This window comes from Anser brachyrhynchus, assembly GCF_964034855.1.
Source record: "Anser brachyrhynchus genome assembly, chromosome: 3".
NCBI classification, from domain to species: domain Eukaryota; kingdom Metazoa; phylum Chordata; class Aves; order Anseriformes; family Anatidae; genus Anser; species Anser brachyrhynchus.
The window spans coordinates 92,756,208-92,772,185 of NC_137696.1; the positions used below are offsets into that span (position 1 = coordinate 92,756,208).

General features: G+C 43.9%; 1 protein-coding gene across 5 annotated transcripts in view; it reads right to left on the reverse strand.

The window, feature by feature from the left end:
- MYO6 (myosin VI) overlaps window positions 1-15,978 on the reverse strand; it is a 106,420-nt gene extending 90,442 nt beyond the window's left edge. For 3 of the 5 annotated variants that reach the window (XM_080583754.1, XM_080583751.1, XM_080583753.1), the window contains exon 1: window positions 15,823-15,953. The gene's annotated coding sequence lies outside the window, so the exon portion shown is untranslated. Of the gene's footprint in view, window positions 1-22; window positions 356-15,822 lie in introns of those variants that run through there. The other 2 variants (XM_080583755.1, XM_080583750.1) reach the window with 2 other exon arrangements.

A 15,978-nucleotide genomic window follows, 5' to 3' on the forward strand; every position in this document is an offset into this window, starting at 1 on the left:
CGCCAAGGCAGCAGAAACGTACCTCCACCAAAGCAAACGGTGTAATCCATTTTAATAATTCCTCCCAGCTCAGAAAGAAGATGGATGAGCTCCGCTGCCAGCGCAAGATAAAAGTAGCAAATATAACCACAACAAGGCAAAGACCAGAGCAGAAACTCCTCCTTTAGGCAACAGCAAATTGCTTTGGTTCTCCACATTTTGAAAATCCCATGCAGAAAGGTGTGGAGGACACAGGTTAACAGAATGAACGCAGTCTAAGTATCTCTTTTTCAGGATACAAAAATAAGTCCACTTCCACTTCAAAGTTCAAGCAGGCTTACTTTGTTCATTTTTAGCACACAATCCTTTATTAGATGTGAAGTTTCCTTCACTAAAAAAAAAAATAGTTGATGCAGGAGCATGATGAATATCTGACACCTTAAATAGGAGCATTTTTATAACGATTCTGGTTAAAAACAAACCTTTCTAAAACTAATGTTTTTTCATCATTTTGAAGATTTCATTCAATACTTCTGAAAAGTCGGTAAGTTTTCTTACCTCCCCCAAGTGATGTTATCTGTAGCATTTTGCAAAATTCTCCGTATATGTACAAGTATGGCCTGAGTGACCTGGCTTTAGCTGGAGTTCAGATGTTCACAGAAAATTACGAATTTTAGCTTCAGAGAATAAAGACGCCTTTTCTAATATTTCAAAGAGAAGCACATGCATGTAGTATTTACCAACTATTTCTGGTTCTCATACTTTTGCAACACCAAGGGAAAAAGGAACAAGGTAAAAGAAACTCCATTTGCAGAGCTTTCTGAACTGAATACTGGTATTTCTCTCAGCTATCTGAGGTCAAGGATGGTTGACGCTGTATTCCTCAAATATAAAAGTAGCGTGTTTAATGTGGATCACAGAGAGATTTGGTCAATATGACCTTTAGGATTTAAATAACACTCTTCTAGACCAGTTATTTTTAACTGCTGGTTTGGCAGTCGCTAAAAAGGCATTAAGAAAAAAGGTACTCCAAAGAACCCACGGATGTGAAATTTCTGACAGAATTCAGCTACCCAGCAGACACATCGGGGAGCCGAGAAATCTAGATTTAAAAAGACTGAATCATTATTATGAGGGTTAAGAGAAAAACTCAGCAGCTACTGAACTTGACAGGTTCAAACCATGTCTACAAATACAAAACAAAGTTGTTAAAATTGGCGCTCAGGCTATCAAGAAAGGCAATCAAATTGCCTAAAGGCACAAGAAGGACCAGGTGCAGGCGGAGCAGTAATGCGCCAGCCATTCCCACCTAGTACGTTCATTTAATTAACTTTCTTGAAGAAATTACTGATTTTCTCAACACCATTCCCAAGGAACAAGCACAACTCAATTTAATTCAACCTGCTATACATCATTAGGATTCACACAGGTGACACAAGAGGAAAAACCAAACTTAATTAGATCAATTTAGATCAGTTGCTCTAAAATCCATGGGTTTTGTCATTTGGCACATTTAAACCTATTATCCAGTTAATCAATTAGAGAAGAAGATAACGTGAAATAATTCTTAAGCATGCTTCGAAGAAACTTAAATCTTCCCATACTTTTTTCTTTTAATTCAAACAACTTTTGTGATCAAGAACAATGCCTTTAAAGCCTTCCTCCCATTCTAACCCTATCTATTAACTGATTAGTTTCATAATCCTTCCATTTAACTCCTTCCCAGTCGTTCCCATTTAAAAATATATTATTGGTAATTTTTAAGTTTGAAGACACATCCCTATGGGTCTTCCAAGGCAAAGGCTACACATTTTCTTTTTGCACATCTTCACAACTTTCCTGTGTGTCTCCAGTACCAGCTAAATAAAATTCCACAGTTTTAAACAAACCCATTGCCTAACAAAAAAGGATAAGGATCACCTCATCACATATTAAATATGTGCAGCATGGAAAACAGACTGCAGAATTCTTCAATCTAGCAGAAAAAACTGTAATCACTGGAAAGGCAATCACTGGAAAACAAGGCCACACAGGCTAGAAACAGACACTATTTTAAACACAATGGCTATGAATCACTTGGAAAAATCTCTTCTAGAATTACTTTCAACAATAATGCAGATTTTAAATTAGAACTAGGTTTTTTCTTCTTCCTAGTTCAACATATCTCAGTTGGTGATTCACAAGACTTCACACCCAGTCTGCAAAGTTATTTTTTATTTATTTTAAGCACACATGCAGACACAGCCAACAGATAAATGCTGGTGCCTTTTGCCAGAATCACTTGAGAGACGATTTCTGACTGGTTTAGGAATTTGCAGATACTGCAAGTACTCAGGAACACCAACAATGTCAATTGAAACATCTGGGCTAGAGTTAGAAGTGGCACATGTGAAGTTCTGATGACAGAAGCACTCAAGTGATGCACTTCTAATTACAAGCAAGACCCTCACTGCTGAGTGACGAACAGTAAAACACAAAAGAGTCCCTGATATTTTTCCCCCAAAATGAAGATACTGCTAGTTTGTAAAGGATGAGAAACGTAAGCCTAAATCAAACAAATTGATCAGAGAGGAGACTGCGCTGTTCCTGAAGGAGACTGTGATCTTCTGGAACTTATCTCAGTGAACCCACAAAAAAACAACCTGACAGTTGTCTTGCACAGGGCTTTACACAGTATCCTCTTCAGCTTTATGGACTTCTGTCCTACAGAGCTCCAACTTAAGGTCACCTAAGCATTCTTTTGGGACTCTGGTCTGGATGTTTCAAGCCCTTCCTACGTTACACCGAATATACTCTGTTACAGAGGCACACAGTCAATCTATCTTCTTTGTACAGTGACCCAGAATTTGAGTACTGTGGGAGCTTAACCTACAGCCATCAGGGAATTCTACACTAAAGTCAAATATGACAAATTCAAAATCCTTCTTGTGAACAGAAATATTCCAAATGACCTTTCATGACGGATATTTCTTCGCACTGTTCTAGGATCTGAGCACGCTTTTGGAGGGGTGGGGAGGGCGGGTTAATACCAAATTCCTCACAGATTTCCTGAAGCCACTGGAGCTATTTCCTCTTTGGAGCAGAAGTCTTCGTCAGTGTAGAGGCTTTGGTTTTGAATTATTCATGGGGACTAGGAAACTAAAAGCTTTTAAGTACAGTTGTCTTACAGCATTATATGATTAGAGATCTAAGGTCATTTTAGAAAAGATTCAAAGCACAGTGCAAAAGAAAAAGTCACGTATGGAATAGAGATGTAGTACCACTGAAACCCGGAGGGTTAAAGAAAGCCAGACACTTCCTGAGGAACTCAGAACAGCCGAACTCCAAGACTGACAATACAATGAAAACACAGGGTTCGTTCAGGCTCCAGAGGCCTATACAAAGCCTCAGAGCAATCTGAGGCAAGAACCCAGGAACAGCAGAATCCAAAAAGAGGAAAATGATAGTACAAATCTGGCCAGCTGACAAAATCCTCAATTCAAAGGACAAAAAAAAAATTACAACACACACTCATCCCACAGGCCCATTTTGGAAAACGCATCAACAAATATCGAATGAATCAGGATCCCCATCACACCACGTTACTGGAGACTCCACCTCTCTTTGCAAAGACTTATGTTCCACCCTTCACCATAGCATACCTGTCTTCAATTACAGGGACATACACGTTTCCTTCTACTGACTGAAGGACACAAGGTCTGAAGACATATCTTGTTATTTCTATTTAAAAAATAGAGGATATTTAAAGGAAGTACGAGACTACAGAAGACTATATTTAAACCTGGAGTACATTTTTGCTACAGTATCCTCCAAAAAACAAAAGCAGCTGATACCTGCTCTTACTACAGAGAAAGAAAATTAATAATATTAACCATCAACCTGCCACTGCATTTCAGTGTCGATGCTCTGTTAAAAGGAAATTCATTCTTCCTGAGTTTCTGCTTTATTTGAGTAACTAATAAACAGAACTCACTAAAGTATCATGGCTTACACTGACAGACTTACAAAAAAAAGTTTCTTAACTCCAATAACTTGGAAACAACAAGGAAAACAAGAAATTGATCAAATCCCTTCTCAGTTGTCTGCACAACCAGCAACAGTCTTTTCCTATACTCTTTCCACAGACAAGGGTGAAAACAGTGAGTCATGCTGGCTAACCGCTCAGTCTCATGACCTGTGAAGGATACAAAGCTAATCTTGCTAGAAGAGAAATACCACTGCATCTGGTCTGTTAACAGATAATATTTTATTATTATTAGGAAGTGAAGAGTTAGCAAAATTTGCTCAAGTTAAAATTCAAACATACAACCGAGACACAAAAGTGTATTTCAAAGGCTATGCAAAAATAATGTGGGTTTTTTTTCAGCTTCTGCTCCATAAAAGTCATTCAACTTTCACTAGATGCTGTAGTCATTAATTTCTTCAGACATCCGGCAAGCTGTGCTGCGTCATGATCCTCTTCTGATATGGAAGCTTTTAGCATTTTGACAGTATTCTGGAAATGCATTCAGAAATTGTCCTGTAATACCATCACAGCAAACCACAATAAACCAGGTGTGGCTTCAAGCAGGAATACTGAACCTCCCAGCAAGTGATCTAACAGCTCTGAAAGTCTTCCCATACAAGCCTCTTGAACTAAGTTTTTACTGAAAAACATACTAGAAGAGAAGCACAGGGCAGAGGACTAATGCTTCACCCGATCTGCCCCCTTGTATAAGAATACAGAATATAGTTTAAATGCCAGCTATAATCTAGTCAACGAATATGTAAATGGCAGGATGCCTGAAGATAATTAAGAGAAAACATGACAGCAGAATGGGCCACATCCTAGAAAATCGAGTGACACTTTTCCCAGTAAGAAATTCTGCTTGAAATGCTCTGGACTGCTCTTGGTTTTGGGGAACGCCACGAAGCGAGGAGCTCTCTGTTTTGCCAGAGGTATCTCCGCTGGTCCTGCGCCCTTCCATGCCTCTGAGCCCACCTGGAGGATGAACCACATCTTCCCAGCCTCCTTCACTGAGCACGTCTGCAACCCAGTAAAGCCACCGCGCCAAACCACGTTTTCCCTGCGTGACTGCTTCTGCCTACATCACCCCAGTCAGCATTAGTACCTCTAGCTCTCACTCCTCTTCTCAAGCCCTTCTCCTCTACACTGCCCCCCACTTACGCGTTAAGCTGCAGCTAAAATCAGCTTACAAAGTAGATCTTCAGCTCAACACAACAGTATTGCCCCACCCCAGCCCCTTCCATTTTTCCCCAAACCAGAAAACATCACTGCTTCAGGAATCTAGTGAATCCACACACATTTCAGGCAGCAAAAGGCATAGGGGTTTCTTTGCTAGGATGTTCTTGGCATGGTGAAGGTGCTTCTGCTGACCCAGAACAAGATCAGTGTGTTATTATACAGTGCAAGGACCACTGTGAGTAGGCAAAGGAGTCTCCAGTAGACTGTAATCCTCAGTGGCTTGCGAGAACAACAACAAAATACCAAAATACTCCATCCTGTAGATTTAAACTGGAGCAAGGACTTTCCATTGCCAGGCTTCCCAGGCTGTGCCTGGCCTGCGCGAGCAAAGCCTGCTGTGACAGGAGCGTTCCATGCAGTAAATGTCACCTCCACATCACTCTCCCAACCTCAGGATGATGAGCAGGGGAAATTGTAGGTTGACAGCTTCCAAGTAATTACACCCATTGCCACTTCAGTGCTTACTAGTGTTTCCACATGGGTCATCCTCAACAAGGGAAGGCAGAGTAGAGAAAGAGATGGATTTTGATGAAAACTCTCTTTCCAATTCTTAAATTCTCCCTCCACCAGCTGTCCTGACCTGTGTCTGTCCACTACACTTCTCACTAGTCATCAAGCCTGGTTGCAAAGGAAAACAGAACCCAGCATCTCTTTTATTGTTTGAAAATTGTAATGATGCGGCCGGTTTTACTTGCTGTATCGGACAAACTCCATTTGCAATCTATCCTGGTATCTGTAGTTCACGATGAGCAGGGAGATTGTGAAGCTGCATTCTCATTTGTAGGACTGACGCCATGCAAATCCTCCTCGTTTCCAGGAGGCTGTGAAACACAAAAGGCAGGATATCCTGGAAGCAGCAAGGTAAAGAAAAACAGAAAGAAAAAAAAAAAGCAGGTGTCCTGGGAATAGCATTTACACGGGTCCTCTTTAAGGGCAGCAGCTGTCCCTGAAAACAGAAGTCTGATTCACAGGGAACCACCTTGGGAAGCCACCCACAAATACCTGCGCTGGAAATACCAAGGATTCAAGGCCACACCTCCACTGCAGCCTGAATGCCAGAGAGGTCCGGGTAGACAATGGCTAAGACAATGCAACCCAATCCAGGTGACAAGTTAACAGCATATCCTGGAGTTCTCATTATGTTTTACGCTCTGGTGAACTCCAAGTAAATGCCATCACATGCATCTGGGTCAAAATTTGACTGCCATTACACCCAGCAGTGCAAAGATGTAGTATCAGCTATCACAGAACCGAGGTCTGCGTCCCACGTATGACTCACGACAGCCTGGAGCAGCAGAGCTTCGCACCAAGCCACTGCCATTCCAGTTGGGTGGGTGCCCTTTGGGGAGACACCTGGGACCTCCCTCAGCTGGAGGAAGATCTTGAAAAACCCTTTCCATCTTCTCACGTCCCTTCTTCCTGTAGGTATTGAATGACACCTGAAGACCTCAGCAGAGTGCAATGATGTAGAAAGCTATGTGGTTTTCTGAATTGCCTAAGCACTGGTACAAGCTTTCACAAGTTCAGCATAGTCCAAACCCTTACAGGAGATGTTTAGGAGAAGCGGTGTTGTGGCAGGAAAAGGGGGAGGAAAAAAAAAAAAAAACTTTTTCAATAGTATTAACTTGAAGATTGAGAAGATTGATGACTGAAGCTTCAAAAATGAAGAAACCCCCAACCACCGAACTTCATGTAAATGCTTACTAACATCACAAGGCTAACTCCTCACAACATAAAACTGCTTTTCCTCCAAGTGTGCCTGCTATTTCATATCCAGCTCAGTTCTCCTGTATCTTCAGGTGCCTTGTAGTTAGACAGCTTTTCCCTAAGCAAAGGCCTGAAAAAAGTAAAACTTAGTTCTTGAAAAAATCCTGTTTTTATCCCATAGATGTGCTTCCTTCACTGACAGATCTGCCACTACTAGGCTTCTCTGGGTTTGCCTGAACATGAGGATTTTCTCATGACGAAGGTAGGATATGAATTTTAAATGGAGCAGCTAAGCAAACTAAATAAAACAAAGCCACACTATACCTCATCGTTCAAATTTCTCCTTAAAATACATACATTGGATGAAGTGGCAGGTCCTTTGCCGAAGACTCCTGTCTTACCTGGCTCCTCCCAAACCTTTTTGGCTGCTACCAAAAAGATGACTGATTGAGAGAAGAGAGGCTGCTAGGAAAAGACGAGCTGGTTAGCTTACAGGGATGACAGCTAACCACATCTCAGCACACCTTCAGATGTGACTGCAGAATCGCCGCTGCCGCAGGGCGCCGCGCTCGGACCGAGCTGTGAGGTGTGGGCCACGGGGCTCCCTGCAGCAGGCCGCGGGCCGGCATGCCTCAGGGTCAGGCTATCCTTCAGCTGGGGCTAAAAACACAAATTTGAAGTCTGGGCATGGTGAGGAGGGCTGCCCCCCATGCCACCCTCATGCCTTCAAAGAGGCAAACCGGCAGTTTTGTCTCAACGTGATCAAGTGTTCCCTTCTGAGTCTGCCAGGGTCCCTCTGACTCCCTCAGATGCCAGGCCTCTCCTGCCTCGGCATCATCCCTCGGCTTTCAAAAGCTTGTCCAGAAGTAGCTGATCCCAAATGACTCCTTCCTTCTCTTCCTGCTAGTTCCCCTCTACCCCGCTTCTACCTCCTGACTAGAACTAACCCAGCCCAGCCACCCAGCAGACAGGCCAGTAACATAAAGTATGCTTTGTTCACCCTCTTCCCTCCCACTGGGATTCATAAAGAAACCAAGATTATTACCGAAAACAACTAATCTGTAATAGCTGGTTTTGTTCGAAATTAAACACATTTCCACGGCCATCTGATGCACTCTAAGCCTGTACTTACTTCTCATGTGAATTCCCGATCTTTTTTTTTTACTTAAAAAGAAAAAAGTAAAAGTCAGGAAACAATAGAACTGCATTCTTTGAAGGCATAAATAAATTCTCCTTTTAAAGAGCTCAGGAATTGATCCAGGACTGTAACAGAAGGGCTTGCAACAGAAGCTGCATTTAAAAAAAAAAAGTGTATGAATCAGTTTAATATCTTAAAACCACTGATAATCTGATGCCTACATGAACAGACACACAACTCTGTATCAACACAAATAAAGAAGCTGACTTCCCAGGCTTGTAAAAGATTATTTTTTTGGTTACAATTTACAAGAAATCTGATACAATACTTAGTAAATAAGTATATGCATGAAAAAGAAAGGGGGGAAAGCTATAAGGATTTAAACTGAAAGAGCACATGGCCAAAATACTGTTTGTATTTATCATTATTGCTTTGGTGTTGAACATACCTACATATGTAACTTAGCATGTAATATACAAATCTCCATAGCATCAGATGCCACATTGAAAGCCTGTATCTTCATTTATAATAGAAAAAGACCACTGCAGCCCCAAGAAAAGCATCTGTTTAGTCCATGGCACTGCAAAAAACATGTTCTGTGGGTGTTGACCTTTCGAGCAAGACATGACTTGTACAGCACGATAGCAGACTAAGAAACTTCATGTTTAAGATTCCTCTCCCTAAGCTGGTAGAAATAATCTTTTTCCTTGGAAAGATGTGGAACTTCAAAGCCAAACACAAAACAGCAAGCAAAATTTGTTTTGTACCATCAGAACATGATAGAAAACGTATTTGAAAGGGCGTCCTTCCCCTAATCAAAGCTTAAAATTTGTTCTTGTATAAATGACCTAGAAAATACTGAGATATTACACTACTTTCAAAAGCTGGGAACACATCTCCAAACAGCTGAAAAAAAATATTTTTAATTTATGACACTCTCGCAGTGAACCAGACCCGAGCTCAAGGTCCATATAATCTGAAATTGTGCATCCGACCGTGACTAATTTCAGATGCTTGTGAAGATGCAAGAGTGCTCTAATTGGATCGCCGTTAAAGACAAATATCACCTCACCACCTCTGAAACTTCCAATTCTCCTGTACACTTTGTTCCTAGCAATTCTGATTTAATACAATTCTGACAAATGAGCCCATTTCTCTTCTGTCTCCTGGGAGCTGAGAAATTTGAAACAGCGTTCTTCCCATGGCCAGGAGAAGATCAGTTCCTGAAGCCTGTAAAAGCATTAAAGTCTCAACGAAAATAGCTTATTTGCAACAAAAAGCAAATAAGGACAATCAAGCGATGACGAAACACGCACATGTATGCCCACAAATGAATCCACAGCTGGCAGGTCTATTTTTAGAAGAAAAAAATAAAAGAGGAGGAGAAAATGGGCCTGGCAGACTGCTCATCAAAAGCCAAACCAACGAGTAAGAGACGGAAACACAGCATCATCCCTGCAGCACCCACATAAATAACGCTCTTTGCGCCACGGCACGAACATACAACACGCTGCCATTCGTGGACCTGAACACCTGCTAAAAGGGCGAGCTGCACGAGCACAGGAAAGGCTTTCAATGATCGGAAAACACTGCAGAAATAACAAAAACTAGACAAAGATTTATCTCCTCTGTTTCCCTACCTTTGTAAAAGATCCAAAATAAGGAAAAAAGAAATAGTAAGAATAAAATTCCTCTCCTCCACCCTCAAAATCACCACATCTACTAAAAATAAGTACTGATAACTTTATATAGTAATAAAGCTCCATGTTATTTTAAGACCCTCTGAAGTTCATGATCTTGTAAAATCCCCTCCAGTCCTGTTGTTCCAACTCTGCAAATCCCTGTGTATGCTCTTTATTTCTGCTTTCCTCTCTGCAACAGGGCTAGTGAAGGCAACAAAGGGCTATACAGGTTTAAAAGACTGCAAAAATGCTGTGGTTTCATGAGATGGCGTAAGCTGAACCAGTAACAATAACGTAATATAACAGGTAAACCCCTCATCTTCCGCCCCGTGTTTCTGCTCCTCGCTACATACTCCTGCTACCCGGCTGTATAAGGTCCAAAACTCATTATATCCCTCTGCAGCGGGGAGATGGAGAAGAGAGATTGTTTTTGTTGCCTTCTGCAGAGTCAGCGGTTTGCACAGACCGGTGGAGGAGCCCACTGAACACCAGAGCTGCTGGTCAGGGAGGGGACGGCAGCGGGAAGATTTCCTGCTTTTGGGGGGCCGGCAAGCAATTGCATCAGCCCAGCTATTCACAAAATTACAGCCCTAGAGAATCATTAGAATTGAAGTTATTAAAATATTTGTTAGTATTTTCATTCCCTAATGCTTTGATCCTCGTCCTGGAAACTTCGCAGCACGGAAGCAGAACCTGCCTACACCAGAGGAGGTTAATGCATACATTAAACTTTGCCCTAACAGACCAGCGACAGAACGTGCCCCTCTCAAAACACTTCAGTGCCTCTTCTTAAACGAGCAGACGGCTACAGGGGGCAGCTTCGGCGTGCCCACAAACAGCCACCCAGCTGAGAAAACGAAGATGCAGCAAAGCGGCCAAACTTTGCCCCCAAAAGATTTTTATTGCTACCATGTCTGCTGCTGGAGAGTGGGTGTGATGAACAGAGGGGGTGCGCTTGAATGAATTTGACACAACAAAGCTCGGATGGCAACTCAAAAGCACCGGGTCCCCTGCGTCCTCCCCCAGACTCGGGCACAGCAAGCGACCGGCTGCCCAGCGCAGCTGCCTCCTGCATCGCTTCTGCTCGGGGTCACACCAGAGAGGGACGCTGCCCCCCTGTAAGAGATTTCTCCTGAAACACGGTTATAATACCATCTTCTGGTCAGGTTTCTGAGCAACTGGGAAGGAACCTGAGATAATCAAAATTTTCTCACAAGTGATAATGGGAATTCTCTGACGTGTTTTTGTGGATTCTTCAGATTTAATCCAGGAAGCTGTTGCTACCAGTACAGCCACAAATCCATCTGATATGAGAGAGCTTTTTGTGAAGCACTGACTCTGTTACAGCCCCTGCTTCTCTTTTTTTCACCCACAGGTCAAATCAGTCTGCTAAATTATGTTAGTTACAGAGAAAGCAAATTCCTTCAGAAAACTAAATATTTATCCACCATGTAAATAATATTATGAATTTGTCCATCTGTCTTTGCAAAACTGATTCAGCAAGCTCACTGCACGAACTGCAGCGTTGCTTCGAAAAGCAAAGAGAAGTTTTGCTTTATTTGATGTTAAAAAGGCCTTTTGTTGATAACTTAACGAGTTCAGGGTTCACCCAGACTGCCAGCTGAAGACTCGAGGACTCTGAAGACTCACTCACCTAAACCCTGGATGATACCTGCGGACACCAACCCATGCGACCACCGTGCTACCAGCAGCAGCTGCAATGCCTGCAGGAGCTGCGCTCCGTGCTGGGACTGCGGGGTAAACACAGCCAGGCTGCAACTCATTCCCTTGTCCCTCACTCACTAGGAAACACTGAGCGTGCTGCAGGGGCTCCCACACCACACCGCCTTCCACGAGGCCACATTCAGTGGTCCACAGGTGGCAGCGGGCTTTGACTTCGACCTGTGACACACGCCGCAGCGGCACAGCTGGCCCAAACCAGCTGCATCACGGTCTGCTCTGTTTTTGCATGTTGCAAGAGAAAAGCCAGATCTCACTTTGGCTAAATCAGTATTTTTTTTTTAATGTTCTAAGAAAGTAACTCATCAAAAGACAGAATCAGTATGCTCTTTTTGATAAAATACATCCTAATAAGTATGCATGGTCATTACTTACATAAATCATTCTACCAGAGATTAAAGAGATCACAGATTTATGTGCCTTTTTCATGCCATCAAGACCTTAGAAAAAACTGTGAAGACTTCTCATTTAACTTTGCAAAGCTGATTGTTTCGAGGGGGAAAAAGCAACAACACAACACTTCATTTACAGTCGTCAATTCAAAACCAGCATTTTTCCACGTGTTCTATTATTAGTGCCCATCGATACTGCAGAAATACATCTTTAAGTCTCAGCCACTGCTATTCCAAACAGCATCAGAGCACAAACCTACATACGCGATACGCTGTGTTACAATGTTACATCACTGATCGATTTTCATCTGCCCGTGCATAGTTTAAAAAGCAGAACCAAAATGAGGGTACCTAAACAAATGTACTCTGTTTTTAAAAGAAAATTAAATTGGGCTTGTACACTGGCAATTCTTTAAAAGTGTTTCAGAACAAAAGACACTGCAAATTTTGGACACAGATTATGAAGCAGCATACAGTATATACTACAGTAGATGACGAATGGCTCTGTTTCTATCCCTCTGACTTTTGTGGTTTAAATCACAGTCTGATCCTAAACCTACATTTCCTACAGGATTACAGGCTGCACTCTTAAACCACAGCATTTTGTTGTTGAACACCGCAATATGCGTTCTGCCTCGACGCTGCTTTAAACAAAATGCATTAAGCTGCAACATCAGATCACCAGAAATAACTGAAAGAATCTAGCTCGATATCACAGAAATTGCATTTCTTTTGAGCACTGACATGACTTCTTCCATAAGCTCAGGACAGAATACAGACAGCACCTGAAGAACTCAAGTCCAAACCTCTGCACAAGAACGAGTTGTGAGGAAAGTCTTTAATACATCCTTAATACAAGTCCTATTCTACTTTCAAAAACCTTCCCAGAAGGGAGGTTCCACAACCTCAGTTTGTCCCAGATTTTCCCAAAGCACAACCGCTGTTACTATCTAAATCAAATCCTCGGTACAGACTAGTTCCGTCTTTTTTCATACAATCACTGACAGACGGACAAAAACTCACTAACTTTAAGGTCATAGCATCTTCTTATCCCTGATCTCGACCTCTTTCTGCTGGAACTGAGCTTGCTTGGCCTTTGTAGGCTATGCTTCCCAAACATGCATGGCCTCTGCAGATCATGCTTTCCAAACCCTTCCTAAATCTAGATGACAATTTATTCCAGACCCTAGTTTGCACTTATCTTTCCTAAAGGACAGCAGCCAAAACTAAACACGTTATTCTGTTAACTCAGACATCACTAGAACCAAAAGGTAGATGATAAGCTCTCACGTTACTGCACCCCACTGCTTGCTGCCATCCCCCCGAGCCCTCAGACCCATCTCCACGGTGCTGCTGCCAGGTGGGCTTTACCCACCTGCACTACGGGATCTCCTTCCCAAAGACAGTATTTTGTACTTGAATACAGACACTGAAATTATCAAAAACCTCTCATCCTCCAAAACAGCATCAAGAATAAGGCTTGAACCCCCTCCTCTGTCCCCTTCAAACCCCGTGCTAATTCAGAGCACAAGGACGTCGATAACAACGGCGGACCCGTCGGTGCCAGAACTGCCCCGTGGCACTGCCTGAGCTGTCTTTCCCGTTTGATGCTGACGACGTGTAACCACTCCTCGACAGCAATCCCCTACCCCAAAGCTGTATCTAGGCCCGGTCCCTTCGGCTCAGCTGTTCCCAAATACTTCAGATGAACAAATAATTTCCCTAAAAGCAGTCGTTCAGGATCAGGCAGCAGGTCTGCTGCTTCCAGTGTGCTGCCTGCAGTACTGAATGCCTAGAATATAAAAATTTGGTAAATACCTGAGGGTATTTTGCCAGCGTACTCTCCCTGGCTCCATCCTCAACTCAGCAAACCCCAGAGCTACAGCAGATAAGATGGGAGGCTTAGGAGATTTTTCTGCCATGAATTTGTCCGGCTGCTGTTTACGTCCCTTTGAACTTTCAGCATCCACATTCTTCAGAAAGGATTTCCAAAGCTTAAGTAGCTACACATTGGGTAAGTAAACACCCCTTTTGTTTGTTTTGAACCTGCCAGCTTAATCTCATGCTTCAACATTTTGTACTGAAAGCATCAATAAAAAAAAATATTCTCTTCTCACCTCTGCCACATCGCTTGCACCGTCATCTATCACATTTCCCCATCAAAATCCCTAAAACCCCAAAGTTTTCCTCGGACCAGCATAATTAAACACCAAGAGAGTATGAAGGTTAGACAGAGTCACGAGACCTTCTTTGCCTTCGCAGACCAGGCACAGGGAGCCAGGACTAAACCTTGGTTCTGAGAACAGCACGGTTAATGTGTCCAAAAACTGACCCAACATCACACACCAGCGCGTGGCGACCCCAGATTCTGAGGGCCGCAGTTCTTAGGACAGATTATGCACGAACAGCCACTCGGGCTGGAAATATGGGGGTGGGGGAATTAGTTCAACTTCTGAGCTAATACTGAGGTGCTTTTTACTTCAGGAAGCTAATAGGCCTTGCAGCAAACTTTACTGCCTTTATAGTCTCACAAAGGCATAACTGTACTTCCACTAAATAGTTTATTAACTTACACGCACTAAAAACACATCCGCTAAAAATACAGTCTAAGTCCTAATTTCTATTTTTGAAGCCTCTGCAGTGTTGTTTTTACTAACTTTTACTGTGACAATTCTGATATTTACTCCTCCACCTCTTGTGTCTTTTTTTCCTTTGCAGTTATTTTATAAAATGTGCACTCCTTATCTAACTTGTACATGAGCACAGCTTTATGGCACTTAAGAAAACACTGCAAGACAACATTTGTTTATACTTTTAGAATTAGCACAAGGAAAATTGCAATCATTTCTATAGTTCTCAGGCCTTTTTCCCTAGCACTCTTCTCTCTCTTGAAAACAAAAACTGTGGGTTAATCTTAAATGAGGAGTTCATCTCTACCCCTGTTAATATGCCACTTTTGTAAGAGAAGGAAGGCTGAAGGCCGTGGCCAACCTTTGCCCTCCGATGACTGCTAACCCAGTCCAGAGGCCACTCGGCCGCCTCCTCATGCCAGCTGAACTGTGAGAAATGGGATGGCTCCAAAGAGTTCCTCTTCCTTCCAGGAACCAGGCAGGACACTAGGGCTGAAGTCCTGACGGGCTACTTCCCTCCACCTCTCCAGAAAAGGGCTGACGATCAGCAACATTTAAATGGAATAACAGGTAACCACCAGGCAACCTGTAATCTCCTCATTTAGCTATTGCGTTTTTACAGCTGGCAGTGGGGCTTGCTGGTTAGGAATCCGGCTGCCGCGCACCAGGCAAGCAGCAACAACACAAACAGCGCATTGCAAGCCGCATTTGAGTCTTCCCGTTTAGCAAGGAAAGCGAATGGCAGGAGTTAGACATTGGGTTTTGGTAGGGGATGAGCCCTGAGGTCCTCGCGCTGCTTCCCCAAAGCGCAGCCTGCTGAAGGACCTCGACCAGACGACGTGCTCCGGGGGATGATGCAGTTCGGGTCCGGCTGTGAAGAAGTTGATTTCCCTGGCAAGGCCAGCCCTACCGGCACCGAAATGTTTTCAAATGGGGAGTTTGGATGAAGCGCGGTGTAACTTAGCGCGCAGCGCATTTTAAAGGATACTTAGAAGAAAAAAAAAAAAACAAATCCAACGACATTTCAAATGACACTTCGGCGTGCAATGCCATGCCGGCGTGCCCTGCTTTCGGCTAGGACAGAGGGAAGGGAGCCCACGAGAAGCCCTTTGATCCGCGGCAGCACCTGGCGAGGAAGGCCCGGCTGCACCCAGCTCCCCGCAGCCAGGGCTCAGGGGGGAGGCTCCGGGAGGACTCCCCGCTCCCCTCTCCCCCTGCCGAGCCACCAAACCCCCCCGGGGCCGCCACCCCCTCAGGACCCCTCCCCGTGCCCTGCCGCCCGCTGCCTCCTTTCCCCTTCCCTCGGTACCTGCCGCGGCCGCCCCGCTCCGCTCCGCGCCCGGCCGCCGCTGCGCTGCTCTGCGCCGCCCCCGCCGCCGCCTGGCCCGGCCCGGCGCGGCCCGGCCGGCAGCACGGCACGTCAGCGGCACGGGGCCGGCCCTGGGCGGGGGGAGGACGGCAGCAG